Source organism: Melanerpes formicivorus, unplaced genomic scaffold, assembly GCF_026170545.1.
Source record: "Melanerpes formicivorus ecotype bairdi unplaced genomic scaffold, bMelFor1.0.p_v2 SCAF_29, whole genome shotgun sequence".
NCBI lineage: Eukaryota > Metazoa > Chordata > Aves > Piciformes > Picidae > Melanerpes > Melanerpes formicivorus.
The window spans coordinates 2,827,938-2,844,858 of NW_027142381.1; the positions used below are offsets into that span (position 1 = coordinate 2,827,938).

A 16,921-nucleotide genomic window follows, 5' to 3' on the forward strand; every position below is an offset into this window, starting at 1 on the left:
GGAGGAAGTTGTCTTCTATGCAGTCCAGGAACATCCTGGATTGCTGGTGCCTTGCTGTGTTGTCCCTCCAGCAGATGTCCGGGTGGTTGAAATCACCCATGAGGACCAGGGCTTGTGACCTGGAAGCTGCTTCTATTTGCCTATGGAGGGCCTCATCTGCTTGGATCTGCTTGATAGAAAGGTTGGGAAAGGCTGATCAAAGGATCAGGGTGTTTGGGTCCATTTTGGAATACTTATTGCAGAAAATACTTTCAAATGTTGTTGGTTTGGGGTTTTATCTGTCACATGGCAGGGAGGCCATTCTGTCCCTGTACTCAGCACTGGTTAGGCCAAACCTGGAGTCCTGTGTCCAGTTCTGGGCCCCTCAGTTCAGGAAAGATGTTGAGTAGCCAGAAGGGCAACAAAGCTGGGGAGGGGTTTGGAGCACAGCCCTGTGAGGAGAGGCTGAGGGAGCTGGGGTTGCTAAGCCTGGAGAAGAGGAGGCTCAGGGGTGACCTTCTTGCTGTCTACAACTACCTGAAGGGAGGTTGTAGCCAGGTGGGGGTTGGTCTCTTCTCCCAGGCAAGCAGCACCAGAACAACAGGACACAGTCTCAAGCTGCACCAGGGGAAGTTTAGGCTGGATGTTAGGAAGAAGTTCTTCCCAGAAAGAGAGATTGGCCATTGGAATGTGCTGCCCAGGGAAGTGGTAGAGTCACCATCACTGGAGGTGTTTAGGAAGAGACTGGATGGGGTGCTTGGTGCCATGGTTTAGTTGATTAGATGGTATTGGGTGATAGGTTGGACTTGATGATCTCAAAGGTCTTTTCCAACCTGGTTAACTCTATTTTATACAGCCCAGATCCAGGAACTTGCCTACACTCCTTCAGTCCTCTGCCAGTTCAGTTTTCCTAATTTCTCTCCATAAATTGCATTATATGTTCCAATAACGAAGCATCACCACAAGAATCCTGGCAGTGTGGCTTTCTGAAGAGCACTGCCTATAGATGCAGGAGAGTTGCATTCTAATTTAGTTCCTGGTTTTACTGCTGGTGCAGAATGGGAATTCCCTCCATCTCAACAGCTGACAGTGAATAAGGAACAATGATACCAACCTGATCTGTGAAGAGCTTTGAGCTGGCCAGACTACGTGTGGAAGGTACAGATTCAAGCAGCTTATGCTGCCTGCTCCATCTCTGCCCTAAGTGATCACAGAGAAGCTCAATGAATGCTGCAAATGCTGAGTCCTGTCAGAATCTACAGCTAGCCCTGATCTCCAGGCTACACTACAGACACTAATCTGACAAGCCATTCACAGAGCCCCTTAAAGCACATGCTTACTCCCTTTTAATAGTGAGAGGCATGCAGACACATCAGGAGTGTGTTTAGAAAGAGGAGGCACGGTAATGACACCAAATATTCCTGACCAGACTGTGCTGGATGCCCCTCTCTGGAAGTGTCAGGGCTCAGTTGTGACAGCACAGATACACCATGCATGGTTTGGATGTGGCTGGTGGAAAATGCCAGCTTCTTAGTAACGATGATTAAAAGTGAGGAGAAAAGAAAGGAAGGAGGCAAAGTCTGGTGGATGTGGGGAGGCCTGTGGATGTGGTCTACCAGGACTTCAGCAAGGCCTTTGACACCGCCCCCACAGCAAACTCCTGGCCAAGCTGTCAGCCCGTGGATTGGACCATTACACTCTGTGCTGGGTTAGGAACTGGCTGGAGGGCCGGGCCCAGAGAGTGGTAGTGAACGGTGCCGCATCCAGCTGGAGGCCAGTCACCAGTGGTGTGCCCCAGGGATCAGTGCTGGGCCCAGTGCTCTTCCACATATTCATCGATGATCTGGATGAAGGGGTAGAGTCAGTCATCAGCAAGTTTGCAGATGACACCAAGTTAGGAGCAGATGTTGGTCAGTTAGAGGGTAGAAAGGCTCTGCAGAGGGACCTCGACCGACTGGACAGATGGGCAGAGTCCAACAGGATGGCATTCAACAAGTCCAAGTGCCGAGTGCTGCACTTTGGCTACGGCAATCCCATGCAGAGCTACAGGCTGGGGTCGGAGTGGCTGAGAGTTCCCAGGCAGAGAGGGACCTGGGGGTGCTGATCGACAGCCACCTGAATATGAGCCAGCAGTGTGCCCAGGTGGCCAAGAGGGCCAATGGCATCCTGGCCTGCATTAGGAATAGTGTGGCCAGCAGGAGCAGGGAAGTCATTGTACCCCTGTACTCTGCATTGGTTAGGCCACACCTTGAGTCCTGTGTCCAGTTCTGGGCTCCTCAGTTTAAGAAGGACATCAAAACACTTGAGCGAGTCCAGAGAAGGGCAACAAGGCTGGGGAGAGGCCTTGAGCACAGCCCTGTGAGGAGAGGCTGAGGGAGCTGGGGTTGTTTAGCCTGGAGAAGAGGAGGCTCAGGGGTGACCTCATTGCCCTCTACAACTACCTGAAGGGTGGTTATAGCCAGGAAGGGGTTGGTCTCTTCTCCCAGGCAACCAGCACCAGAACAAGGGGACACAGTCTCAAGCTGCGCCAGGGGAGGTTTAGACTCGAGGTGAGGAGGAAGTTCTTCACTGAGCGAGTCATTCGTCATTGGAACGGGTTGCCCAGGGAGGTGGTTGAGTCATCGACCCTGGAGGCGTTTAAGGGGAGATTGGACGTGGCACTTGGTGCCATGGTCTAGTCATGGGGTCTGTGTTGATAGGTTGGACTCCATGATCCTCGAGGTCCTTTCCAACCTAAGTGATACTGTGATACTGTGAAGTGTGTGGTAGCCTCTTCAGAAGAAACAAGAATTTGAGGAGGGTGGCAGCATATAGAAAGTTAACAAGTGGGAAAACACAACTTAAGGTAAATTAACCTTTGGAACTCAATGCCAGAATAGATCAGAGGTAATTAAGGCAATGATCTTGCAGTGGTAGCTGTGTTAATTGTAATTAGAATTTAAAACAAAAGGGAGAGACAACCTTTAACTCCTGGTGAAAGATAAACAGATTAATTGTTTGATATCACACTTCAGGTTGCCCTCTCTTTTTCTTGGAGCCTGTGACAACAGCCAGCTTCCCAGAGGGGATGTCCCCTTGGAACAGGCTTCTGCTCTGTCCCAGGAGGTAACTTTCCCTTTACCTTTCACTTGTGTATTCTTTGCCACACATCTAAGAGTACCTGGGGCAAAAGAACAGAAATAATGAGTTACCAGCCAAGGCATTCACTGAAGGAAGGAAGTGAGAAACCGATAGCCTTTTCTTGTTAAAAGCACTCAAAAATATGAATTAAGTCATGTCACACTCATCTAGCATGCAAATGGTATGTACAGCTACAGAAAAGAGATGGAGACATTTGCAAATTAGGCTTAAAAATGTCATGGAAACAGCTGCCCTCCTAGCAGAGTGAAAATTCATTCCTTTGTTGCACACAGGCAAGTACAGCACAGAAACCCAGCCACTCACAGCACAGAAACCCAGCCACTCACATCCACACCTATCACACCAAAAGCTGTGATAATTTAAGCAGACTACAAATACTGACCAAAAAAAAAACCACCCCACCCCAAACAAATGGTCAAATCTTGCTGTATTTGGCTGTTTGGCTTAGGTTTTGGTGTTCTTTTTCTTTCCTTGCAGATGGGCTTGCTTTAAGGGCTGATGAATACTTTTGAGACACCAAGGTTATAAGACAAAGCCATGAGCATATTGCATGGACAGAGAAAAGTGCCTTGGGAATGACATACTGCAGTGACCTTCAGGTCCCAGTAGTCAAGGACCTGAAGCCTGACAGTTTCCCCACTTAACAGTCCCCAGCTCATGCAGATACCCCTCCACAAGGCTGACTGGATTGATCTGGGGAAGAACAGCCAAGGAGATTTGGAAGGCAGGGCTCTGCTCTGCAGTTGTGTCCATAGAATATGCAAGGCATTAGAAGTTCACCCCTGTAAGCAGCACTTCAAACTTGTAGGGTATTTTCACTCTCTCTGTGCCCCTCATCTCACTGTATTTAAAGTTCACTTTGTGTACCTGGTAGATCTGGAAGTGCATCAGCAGGTCAATCTGGAGAGCAGATGAAATGAAACCAGAACCTTGCTGGATTCATTCCATCATTGCTGCCTTAAGATTACACTGCTTAGAGAGGTGTGGAGTGCATACAAAATACTGTAAGCCTGTATCACAGAAGCAAAGAGAAGAGTCAAATTCTTCTCCTGTACCAGTGCAGGCCTTGAAGGAGGTGGGTGTCATTCCCAAGACAAGACCAATCCCACAATTCTGGCTTTTGTTTCCACTGGAACTGTGCCTGCAGACTGCCAAAGCCCTGAGCTTAGCTAGGATGTGCTGCCACCCAGCTCTGCTGGAAGCCAGGCTCTGAGCCCTGCAGCTGCAGGTTATTTGCAATCATCTTCCACCTCCACAGCCCTCTGGCCTACAGCAGACTGTACAATTACACCAGTGAGAAGGATGCTTCTGCCACCCTTTGCAATGCAGTAGTGCCAAGCTCCCAGTGCTGGGAAGCACATCATGCTCTCAGACTGCTGATTCAGGAGGGAACTGAGATTCCAATGGGGCTGAAGTCCTAGGGGCAGGCTTAACCTCACCTGTAGGATGCCAAGCTCCTGGTGCTGGGAAGCACATCATGCTCCCAGACTGCTGATTCAGTAGGGAACTGAGGTTCCAATGGGGCTGAAGTCCTAGCTGCAGGCTTCACCTCACCTGTAGGACCAACCCCTGTGAAATTAATTACATTAGAGACAACAAAAATCAACTCCATAGCAAGTGTGCACTGTTGTGCTTTGGCTTGCAGGTGCACAGAGGCCTTTCCCTCTGTCACATTATTTGAGGCAGCAGAACATGCAGGCAACAGGATGCCATTAGAGCCAGCATGAAGCTATTAGTTTGTAAATCCTTTATTTCCTCAAGAAAGATCCTCTTTGCTTCAGCATTTCACTGTCCAATGCTCTCCCTGCCTTCTACCATGTTTTCCAGCTGCATAAAGGTGCCTTGCTCAAGGTTACACTGGCTGATGTACTGGGGAAATAAAGACCCTTTCTGGCAGCTGTGTCTTTCCAATCATTCATTTCCATTAAATCCCACTTGTAACAGACCAATTTGTAACCTGCAGTCCTGCCAGCTGAGGTGTGTCTAGTTCATCTGGACTGCTTTCACTCCATGTGCCCAAGTAAGCACATTCCATTCTGCAGCACCTTTATCATGAGGTTGTGCTCAGTAAGTCATGTTCCCATTCTGAGATGAGATTAACTAAGCACAGTTGTGTCTCTTACAATGCACTGAAACAAAAAGAGGCTCCTGAAGGGCATTTTGCCTTATCATGGTGGTGCTTTGCTAAACCCTCACATCCACTGACAGTTGAGCCCAGTGAAGCAGCTGACTGATAAAACCACACAATCAAAGCTGTTCAGATGGCTGCTTGAGCACAAGCCCTGTGAGGAGAGGCTGAGGGAGCTGAGGTTGTTTAGCCTGGAGGAGAGGAGGCTCAGGGGTGACCTCATTGCCCTCTACAACTACCTGAAGGGAGGTTGTAGCCAGAAGGGGGCTGGTTTCTTGTCCCAGGCAACCAGCACCAGAACAAGAGGACACAGTCTCAAGCTGCACCAGGGGAAATTTAGGCTGGAGGTGAGGAGAAAGTTCTTCACTGAGAGAGTTGTTAGCCATTGGAATGTGCTGCCCAGGGAGGTGGTGGAGTCCCCATCCCTGGAGGTGTTCAAGAGGGGATTGGATATGGCACTTGAAGCCATGGTCTGGTCATGAGTTCTGTGGTGACAGGTTGGACCTTCTCTGCTGACATTCAAAACCCGCCTGGATGCCTCCCTGGGTGACCTACTCTAGGTGATCCTGCCATGGCAAGGGTTTGGCCTGGATGAGCTTTCAGGGTCCTTTCCAACCCCTGAAGTTCTGTGACTCTGTGATTCTCAGCTCTGGTACCTGCTGAATAGTCAAAACCAACACCTGCACGAAAAAGTTTTGCTTAGCAATCTGGAGATTTCCAGGACAGATGATGTTTAGGGAAAGAATCATAGGAGGAGAGCTGGGCTAGGAGGAGAGCTGGGCTAGGAGGAGAGCTGGGCTAGGAGGAGAGCTGGGCTAGGAGGAGAGCTGGGCTAGGAGGAGAGCTGGGCTAGGAGGAGAGCTGGGCTAGGAGGAGAGCTGGGCTAGGAGGAGAGCTGGGCTAGGAGGAGAGCTGGGCTAGGAGGAGAGCTGGGCTAGGAGGAGAGCTGGGCTAGGAGGAGAGCTGGGCTAGGAGGAGAGCTGGGCTAGGAGGAGAGCTGGGCTAGGAGGAGAGCTGGGCTAGGAGGAGAGCTGGGCTAGGAGGAGAGCTGGGCTAGGAGGAGAGCTGGGCTAGGAGGAGAGCTGGGCTAGGAGGCGAGCTGGGCTAGGAGGAGAGCTAGACTCAATAAGGTTGGATAAGAGTTCCCAAAGCCCAGGAAGAACATCTCAAATCCCTCTGTGGGTCAGACAATGCATGGCTATTTTCTCACATAGGTAGTGAAGTGGCATTTGACACCCCTTCACCTCATCCATTAAGTTCTGCTTCAAAGTATGGGAGCACAAGCACACTCACCCAGAGTGTGAATGCTACTGCTGAACATTATCATTTGGATATCATGGGTATGAAAGTGAAACAAGATGTCAAAACAAGAAGAGCTGCAAGAGGAGCAGGAAAAATGAAAGTAATGAAAAATAATCTCAATTAAACTGTCAAAACAGATGGGAAAAACCAAGATGTGATTCAGCTAAGACAAGTGATTGTACAACTCTACATTCATTTGGGCAAACAAACAATAAATGACTCTAAATAAAAGAAGAGGGGGGAAACCCCAGGGAAATAATTGCTGGTTACAACAGACTGAAAATGAGCATTAGCCAGGGATGTGCTCTGAGCAAAAGAGAAAATCAGGGATAATTGGAGTTCAAATTGAAAGGTTTCAATTCCTCACTTACAAACTGCTTGAAACAAGGTATTACCAAGCCAGCTGTTCCTGGGTAGAGGCTGCAGACAGCACAGCTCACACTGGAAAGAGTCACTAAACAAAATCCTCGGGGATGGTTCTTCTCTTCTCTGGTCTCCCTGCCTGCGAGGGCAGAGGCATCAGCAACCACAGCAATAAAAAGCAGTGGCCACACCAGCTGGCAGTGGTTTCCTCCCTTCCTGGCTCCAGGAGAACAGCTCATGTTTTATTCATGAAAAAGAAGGCCTCTGGAGGTCTAAGCGAAAAAAGCCAGGAAGTAACTCTTTCTCGGGGGCACTCGGTTGCAAGCTGGCAAGTGTCCAGCACAGCAAGAAGGAGAGGCGTGGGTGGGAGATGGAAGCATCAGAGCTGCCTTCCTACCATCCTTTCTGTGATGGTAGGGAGGAGGATCACAGAGGGCATGCTGCACCCTGAATGTCCTGTGTGGTGACCCAGAGCAGCAGGGACAAGCTCAGCTGGTGCCGTCCAACCTATCATCCAACACCACCTAGTCAACTAAACCATGCAACCAAGCACCCTGTCAAGTCTCCTCCTGAACACCTCCAGTGATGGTGACTCCACCACCTCCCTGGGCAGCTCATTCCAATGGGCAATCACTCTCTCTGTGTAAAACTTCCTCCTGACCTCCAGCCTGAACCTCCCCTGGTGCAGCCTGAGACTGTGTCCTCTTGTTCTGGTGCTGGCTGCCTGGGAGAAGAGACCAACCTCTGCCTGTCTACAACCTCCCTTCAGGTAGTTGGAGACAGCAATAAGGTCACCCCTGAGTCTCCTCTTCTCCAGGCTAAACAACCCCAGCTCCCTCAGCCTCTCCTCATAGGGCTGTGTTCCAAGCCCCTCACCAACTTTGTTGCCCTTCTCTGGACACGCTCCTGCAAGTCAACCTCCTTCCTAACCTGAGGGGCCCAGAACTGGACACAGTCCTCGAGGTGTGGCCTAACCAGTGCAGTGTACAGGGGCAGAATGACCTCCCTGCTCCTGCTGGCCATACTGTTCCTGATGCAGGCCAGGATGCCATTGGCCCTCCTGGCTGCCTGGGCACAACTGAAGCTGGGGATAGCTTTGTGGGAGAGCAGGCAGTTGTAGACAGCAATAAGGTCACCCCTGAGTCTCCTCCATGATATTCACCCCAACTATTTGCATAAGCTATTGCTTGGAGTTCTCCAGGTGCTCCTTCTCCCCACGTGGCCACACTCCTCCCATGTCCTAGAACTAGAGGCTGTCTAGCACGTGCCTTCAGAACAGGAGCACACCTGAGCTCAGAAGGAGCACCTTCCTGGGAAAAGAGATCTTGTCTTCCACACCCCACACAGCCAGACAGTCCTCTCCTACTTCCTTGCACTCCCAATAGCAAAGACCACCTTTAGGAATGGGCTGCCTGGGGAGGTGGTGGAGTCAGCATCACTGGAGGTGTTCAGGAGGAGACTTGACGGGGTGCTTGGTGCCATGGGTTAGCTGTTTGGGTGGGTTGGATTGGTTGATGGGTTGGATGCGATGATCTTGAAGGTCTCTTCCATTCCATTCCATTCCATTCCATTCCATTCCATTCCATTCGAGTAGAGTAGAGTAGAGTAGAGTAGAGTAGAGTAGAGTAGAGTAGAGTAGAGTAGAGTAGAGTAGAGTAGAGTAGAGTAGAGTAGAGTAGAGTAGAGTAGAGTAGAGTAGAGTAGAGTAGAGTAGAGTAGAGTAGAGTAGAGTAGAGTAGAGTAGAGTAGAGTAAATCTTCTGCAGTCCTTCAGTTGCTGGAGAAGATCAATGTGAAGCCGCAGATGTCAGCTGCTGGCCACACAGAAGTGTCCTGTAAGCTCCACTTGTGTGCAGAGGAGCAACCATCAGCCCCCTCACAGCTCAAACCTGGCTGCTTCCATCCTCATAAGCCTTACCATCAGGGCTGATTGCCTCTGAACTCTAATTATTTTGCACAGGACCCTGAAAGAAAAAGAGCTTTCAGAGAAGTCTGATCTCCTCCTTGCAGATTTCTGTACTCTCCAGGAAAAGACCAAAGCTACTTCTTACTTTCTGACTGACTCCTAGAAGAGGATATGTGCAGGGGAAGATTGATGGCTCAGGAATTACAAGAGAAATGCAGCATTTTACAGTAACACCCAGCCCTCATTGTTTTAATTACCTTCTAATGAATATTAGCCTTCAGAATATCTCCCCTGCAGGGCTGAGCAGAGGAGAAACAAGTCAGAGCAGGGCAGCTGGAATGAAAGGCAAGGAAAAAAAAACCCAAGACAATAAAAAAAACCAACCCCACACATCAGGAGAGGCAGAAAAATGTGCCCTGGGATGCAGCAGCCAACATTCATTCAATAATGTCAACATTTTACATCCAAAGCCTCCTTGGGTGGCAGTAAAACTCATGGGTTAATGCTGGCATGTGGTGGGATTAGATCAAGTCATATTTAAGGTGCTCTTTATGCTATAAGGGGAAGAAGGGAAGGGAGAAATAATTCTCTATCAGTGCAAGCACCACCTAGGATTGGAGAAAGACATTTTTTAAGCAACAAAACTCCCTGAAGACCACCCCTGGGTTTATTCAGGTCTGTGGGAGTTTTCTTCTGCACCACCACAGCACCAGGACTACCCTCATTTCTCATCAGGGAACTTGAAAATCCCACTCAGCTGCCTCCAGCCTGCAAAACCCACTGGAATCTGAGGTTCAGGCAGGCAAGTTTGGAGATGTCATGAGCAAACTCAGCATTCAGAGCCAGGACACTCCTCTGCTCTTCAGCTTCCTGCAGTTTTCCCCTTGCCAAGGCATGGGCCCTCATCTCCCCCCTGACCAAAACATAACCACAAGTATCTATGACAGAGATTAAAAGCAAGCAAACAAACAACACACACACCCCCAAACCCAAACAAAAAGCCCAAACCAACCAAAACCAACCCCAACTCCCCCCCAAATCAACCCCAACTCCCCCCCCAAAACCAGACCCAACTCCCCCCCCAAAACCAACCCCAACTCCCCCCCCAAAACCAACCCCAACTCCCCCCCAAAACCAACCCCAACTCCCCCCCAAAACCAGACCCAACTCCCCCCCCACCCAAAACCAGACCCAACTCCCCCCCCACCCAAAACCAGACCCAACTCCCCCCCCACCCAAAACCAGACCCAACTCCCCCCCCACCCAAAACCAGACCCAACTCCCCCCCACCCAAAACCAGACCCAACTCCCCCCCCAACCAAAACCAACCCCAACTCCCCCCCAACCAAAACCAGACCCAACTCCCCCCCAACCAAAACCAGACCCAACTCCCCCCACAACCAAAACCAGACCCAACTCCCCCCCCAACCAAAACCAGACCCAACTCCCCCCCCAACCAAAACCAGACCCAACTCCCCCCCCAACCAAAACCAGACCCAACTCCCCCCCCACCCAAAACCAGACCCAACTCCCCCCACAACCAAAACACAAAGAAAAATACCAAACAAAACAGACAAATAAACCCAAACCACAAGAGCAAAGAAACCACCAACCCCCTCCCCCTTTAAAAACCCTGAGAATAATTGCAGTGCTCTAACTAGAAGCCAACTGAAGCAGCTATTTCTTCAAAGCTCTTTAAATGCTCTTCAGAAAGCAAACACCTCAATCAAAGGTGAGCAAAGCCCTCTCACCACAGATGTTTCTGCTAGGTGTGCTGTCAGGCAGCATCTGGCTGGGCCTCTGTGAGGCTGAGAACGATTATAGGGATCTTACACTCATCCAGATTAAGGCCAAAAGCATTCTGCACAGACCTGCCATGGAAGCTGTAGATGTATCAACATATCTGTAAGCACCTGGATATCTGCTAAAGACAGCCTGTCAAACATATAATAAACAACCTCTAAGTAAGAGGAGGCTTCTCCAAGCCAGCTTTGACAGGCACTTTCTATCCTGGGACTTGCAGTGCTGACGCTGCACAAACAACCGAGGAAGAGGATTGAAGCTCAGCTTTCATGCCCCCAAAGTGCTCTCAGGTGCTTCCAATGCATGAAACAAAGGAGACTGATGCAAGGGGTTTTCCCTTCCTGCTAAAGTTAAGGCTGCTTTGAGGAAGAGCAGGTGAAAAGAACTACAAAAGGAAGGCTAACTTTGACTAGAGTGACTCTGGTCCAGCAAGATTTACTGGCTACCAGGATAAGATAACCCAACTGCCTCATTTGGTTTAAAATGTCATGCTCTGACACAGTGCTTAAATGAAGTGACAAATTCCTCTGCTTGACACTGCAGCTTACTGCCCTTCCCTGCTGTGTTTGTGTTCCAGAGGATCACCACCTTACAATGGGTCAGCAGCAAACGGGCAGCCTGGCTGCAGGGAAATCAGCTCTTTGCAAGAAGTGAACCCACACCAGGGGATGCTCCAAACTGCCTGTGTTCAAACCTGCAGGTGAGGCTCACTTCCTCAGCCAAGCATGCTCTGATAGAGTTTGTTCACAGAATCACTGAGGCTGGAAAAGGCTGAGATCAATGGGATGGCATTTAACAAGTCCAAGTGCCGAGTGCTGCACTTTGGCTATGGCAATCCCATGCAGGCTGGGGTCGGAGTGGCTGCGAGCTGCCAAACAGAGAGGCACCTGGGGGTGCTGATTGACAGCCACCTGAATATGAGCCAGCAGTGTGCCCAGGTGGCCAAGAGGGCCAATGGCATCCTGGCCTGCATTAGGAATAGTGTGGCCAGCAGGAGCAGGGAAGTCATTGTACCCCTGTACTCTGCACCTTGAGTCCTGTGTCCAGTTCTGGGCCCCTCAGTTTAAGAAGGACATTGAGACACTTGAACGTGTCCAGAGAAGGGCAACAAGGCTGGGGAGAGGCCTTGAGCACAGCCCTATGAGGAGAGGCTGAGGGAGCTAGGGTTGTTTAGCCTGGAGAAGAGGAGGCTCAGGGGTGACCTCATTGCCCTCTACAACTACCTGAAAGGTGGTTGTAGCCAGGAAGGGGTTGGTCTCTTCTCCCAGGCAACCAGGACCAGAACAAGAGGACACAGTCTCAAGCTGCGCCAGGGGAGGTTTAGACTCGAGGTGAGGAGGAAGTTCTTCACCGAGCGAGTCGTTCATCATTGGAATGTGCTGCCCAGGGAGGTGGTGGAGTCACTGTCCCTGGAGGTGTTCAAGAGGGGATTGGATGTGGCACTTGGTGCCATGGTCTAGTCATGGGGTCTGTGTTGATAGGTTGGACTCAATGATCCTCAAGGTCATTTCCAACCTTAGTTATACTGTGATCATCAAGCCCAGCCTATGACCTAACACTACAACGTCAGCTTTCACTTGGAAAGGGGCAACACGCAGGAAAGGACTCATGCAGGAAAGAAAGGGTTTTTTTCCTCTCCTCACTCCCATTTCTCAGCCTTCTGTGATAACTTGAGCACTAGAAACAATGAACAGCAAATGTCTTCCCTCAGAGGATATGCTGAGAAAAGCAGGGCAAGCACAAAGGATCATGCAGCTTCATCAACAGCGCCAGCAGCCAACAGCTGCATTTTGGCACCTAGGAAAACATACACCTGAAGGATTTACCCGAAGTTGCAGGCAGAAAGAGGACTGAATGCTAGGAGAAAGTCTGTCCTGGGTGACCCTGGGTGGCTCTCAATCCAGGTGTCCAGACTCCCTCTACTGACCGGAGCTGTAAGCACAGGGCTGGGCTTGCTCCGGACACTCGTTCTGCATAAAAGAGGCAATTTCAATCACAACGTTAACCTTAAGCATCCAAAGAGCAAGAGAGCAGGGCCAGCAGGTCACTGCTTCCCGGTCCTTTGCTTGTGACCTGGTGCAAAGCACAACCAATTATTTGTTCCCCAACACACAGCTAAAGAAATGAGATCATAATCAAGTTTCTCTGACTCAAAATGGAACTAAATCCACTCTTTTAAAAGCATTTTCAAGTGCTTATAGACAAGTACTGTAACTATATGCAACATTAGAGTCTCCTGGTAGCAATAAACTGAAGCTGATCTTCCCCTTTACTCCATCACCACAGCCTGTGTCCTAGCAGTGTGGATTTCCTAACTGCAGGCTAAGAAGCAGACTATAAGCATGCTGCTTATGGTATCACAGTCTCACAGTATAACTAAGGTTGGAAGAGACCTCGAGGATCATCAAGTCCAACCTATCAACACAGACCTCATGACTAGACCATGGCACCAAGTGCCACATCCAATCCCCTCTTGAACACCTCCAGGGACGGTGACTCCACCACCTCCCTGGGCAGCACATTCCAATGGCTAACAACTCTCTCTGGGAAAAGCTTTCTCCTCACCTCGAGTCTAAACCTCCCCTGGCGCAGCTTGAGACTGTGTCCCCTTGTTCTGGTCCTGGTTGCCTGGGAGAAGAGACCAACCCCTTCCTGGCTACAACCACCTTTCAGGTAGTTGTAGATGGCAATGAGGTCACCCCTGAGCCTCCTCTTCTCCAGGCTAAACAATCCCAGCTCCCTCAGCCTCTCCTCACAGGGCTGTGCTCAAGGCCTCTCCCCAGCCTTGTTGCCCTTCTCTGGACACCTTCAAGTGTTTCGATGTCCTTCTTAAACTGAGGGGCCCAGAACTGGACACAGGACTCAAGGTGTGGCCTAACCAAAGCAGAGTACAGGGGCACAATGACTTCCCTGCTCCTGCTGGCCACACTATTCCTAATGCAGGCCAGGATGCCATTGGCCTTCTTGGCCACCTGGGCACACTGCTGGCTCCTATTCAGGTGGCTGTCAATCAGCACCCCCAGGTCCCTCTCTGTTTGGGAGCTCTCAGCCACTCCAACCCCAGCCTGTAGCTCTGCATGGAGTTGTTGTGGCCAAAGTGCAGCCCCTGGCACTTGGACTTGTTGAATGCCATCCCATTGGACTCTGCCCATGGTGCCCTGTGACAGCATTAAAAAACATTTGGAGGTACTCAATGGAAATGGAAAAGGCAATGAGATACTGTAAAGAAAAGCTCTCAGGTACCAGGATGGGCAGATGTCATGCTGTATTTACCCAGACTGTTCTGGGGAGCTGCTGCGGCTCTGCAGCTACCACAGATGCTAAGGAGAGAGGAAGGCTTGAGGCAGTGAGTGGGGAAATAAGCTGTGAGGTGGTTGTGTGCTGGTGGAGAGCAAGTGTGTGACATCAGACATTGTACTTGGCACTGGTGAGGCTGTACCTCAAGTTCTGGGGAAGTTTAGGCTCGAGGTGAGGAGAAAGTTCTTCACTGAGAGAGCTGTCTCTACATCTAGGGTCAAGTTGTCAGCCAAGAAAGAGCAATGGCTAACAACTCTCTCACAGAGAGAGTTGTTAACCATTGGAATGTGCTGCCCAAGGAGGTGGTGGAATCACCATCCCTGGAGGTGTTCAAGAGGGGATTGGATGTGGCACTTGGTGCCATGGTCTAGTCATGAGGTCTGTGGTGACAGGTTGGACTTGATGATCTTTGAGGTCTCTTCCAACCTTGGTGATACTGTGACACTGGGTTCAGTTTTGGGCTCCTCACTCCAAGAGACATTGAGGAGCTGGAGCATGTCCAGAGAAGGGCAATGAGGCTGGCAAGGAGTCTTGAACACGAGTCCTATGAGGAATGGCTGAGGGACCTGAGGTTGTTCAGTCTGGAGAAGAGGAGGCTGAAGGGACACCTCATTGTTCTCTACAGCTCCTGGAAGGAGGTCAGAGCCATGTTGGGGCCAGCCTCTTCTTCCAGGAAACAAATGACAGGATAATAGGAAATGGTCTCAAGTCACACTAGGGAAGGTTTAGATGGATACTAGGGAAAAATTCACCAAAAGGGTCATCAGGCACTGGAACAGGCTGTCCAGGGATGTGGTATAGTCACCATCCCTGCAGGTGTGTGAAAGCCATTTGGATGAGGGACACGGTCAGACTGTTGTGTACAGGGAGATGTTAGGTTGTGCTTGGGCTCAATGATCCTAAGGTCTTTTCCAACCAGGTGATTCTATGAGAGATTTTAAATGGCACACATAACATTAGCTCAGCTCAGCTGTACCTCTGAGGTCTGTGGGCAACATGCACATGAAGATTGGAGGGTGCTATGATGCTACAAGAACAAATCAATGCCCTGTGTGTACAACGTCATCCCTGCTTTTGCTCTCACAGCTCACGCACAGCAGCTCTACAGGGATCAGGGCCCCTGTCAGTCTGAGTGCAGACACGTCAGGCCTCTGAAAGCTCCTAATACAGTGATGCCCTATTTCACAAAGCACCAGCCCAGCCCCCCTCCCAACCACCCCCTCATTACTCCCATCCCTGGTATTGGTAGCAGCGCTGCTTTATGCGGTCAGCCTCAGTGAGCACAAGATGAAGCTGTTGGTAGCATCAGAATTCATGCCACTGTCTCCAGCCTAATGTGTGAAAGGGAGAGTGAGTGAACAGGGAGAACCCTCAAAGGGGGACTACAGGCTCCACACCTCCCAGCAGCAAGGCCATCTGTGCTGTGTGACCTACTTGTGGCTGCTAGCAGCAGCAGGCTGCAATAGGAGGTGAGTTTTAACTGGGACCCCAGGGCTGGAGGGACAGGCAATGGATAGCCAGAGGAACTTTGCTCTTCTCTTAGCACTGTAACTTAAGATCTCAGCCCCTGGCCTTCCAGACCTGCTGGATAATGTACATTAGTGGTAGCCCCAGCAATAACAGTGAGCTGAACTCACAGATTTAACCCAAAAGCAAAATGACCTTAAGTACTGAACAGTTCTTCCCCCCTCCCCAAACCACTGCAGACAAGTTTTTTTTGTCTGGAACTTCACATTCTGTACTGAACATGCAGCAGAGGCACATTCTGTTAACTAATGGCTGCCTAAAGTTAGTTTCCTCTCTTCTGCCTTCTGGATTTTACACTTGACCCTCTCTACCCCCACAGCTTCATCAGGATTTCATCACTGCTGCTAATATCTTTGCTAATTTCAGCTTGCTGCTCAAACTCAAAATGAACCACTCTCATTTCACCAACCACAGCATGCAAAGCTCCAATTCTTTTGCCACAACTTCTGCATTTACCCAGCCTGTTGCACTGGCCTTCATTTTCCCTGCAGGGGCTACAGCATGAGCACTTGACAGGAGCTGATCTGAGAAGAGGCTCTGTCTGGCCCTTAAAGGGCTGTTCCCTTTATCAAACACCTGCAGCTGGGACTTCCCTGCTCCTGGGATGACCACAGGCTTGCTGTTTATTTCTCTGATGGTGATCTCCATTAGTAGTAGACGCTGTTTGAATATATTCAAGAGGAGCATCCTCCTTGCTAGCTAAATCATTAGCCAAAAGCCTTTATCTGCACTCTAGACTGTTCACAAATACTTAGTATGATTTTTCTATGGATCTTTTGGCTTGGGAAGGAGACAGGCCAGAAAGAATAATCTTACATTCAGGGTAATACAGTACATCTGCATGCCTGCATATTCAGGCACTGTTGATTACACACCAAAAGAGTTCTGCCATCTCAGCACTGAATGTGGGATTCATTTTATCCTGGCTCTATCCTGTGATCTCAACACGCAGACTACAACAAAAACTGTTGACATTTTTGGGCCTGATGGGCTTTAAAACTCATTTAGGCTCAGGTCTGCCTGTCCACCTGCCAGACATCCCAATCAGCAGTGTTCTGCCCCCCAACAAATACTTGTTCTGTGCTTGGTAAGCTGCAGACCAGGAGTTCTCGTCTACACAGGGGCTGCAGCGCTTCAGAAGGCCATGCTCCAGAGAAACACACACTGCAACTGGTGTGCTCATATCAAAGCACGTGTCATCAGGCTCTCCACAACAACTCTTGTGAGCAGCCCTTCTTGCTGTCCTTCATGTGCTTATCAGACACAATCCTGCACATACAGCAGGAGAATTAATGCTGGCCAGGAAAATGATATCTTATCTAGGGGGCTGGTACTTCCTAAGAGCATAACAACTATTTCATTTGGCAAGAAACCAAAGCATGTCCTGTTGTGCAGAGAGACTTTTATGACCAGCAGCGCTGCATGGAGCTGGAGTTATTAATTGTCTCATATGGGGATCTGCTGAGTGCTCCAGTA

The 16,921-nt window shown here is 49.9% G+C and overlaps 1 protein-coding gene across 1 annotated transcript in view; it reads right to left on the bottom strand.

Moving 5' to 3' along the window:
• CLIP2 (CAP-Gly domain containing linker protein 2) overlaps positions 1 to 12,497 on the bottom strand; it is a 112,962-nt gene extending 100,465 nt beyond the window's left edge. The window contains exon 1 of the mRNA XM_068154468.1: positions 12,448 to 12,497. The gene's annotated coding sequence lies outside the window, so the exon portion shown is untranslated. The remainder of the gene's footprint in view (positions 1 to 12,447) is intronic.
• Positions 12,498 to 16,921: the final 4,424 nt, after the last annotated feature.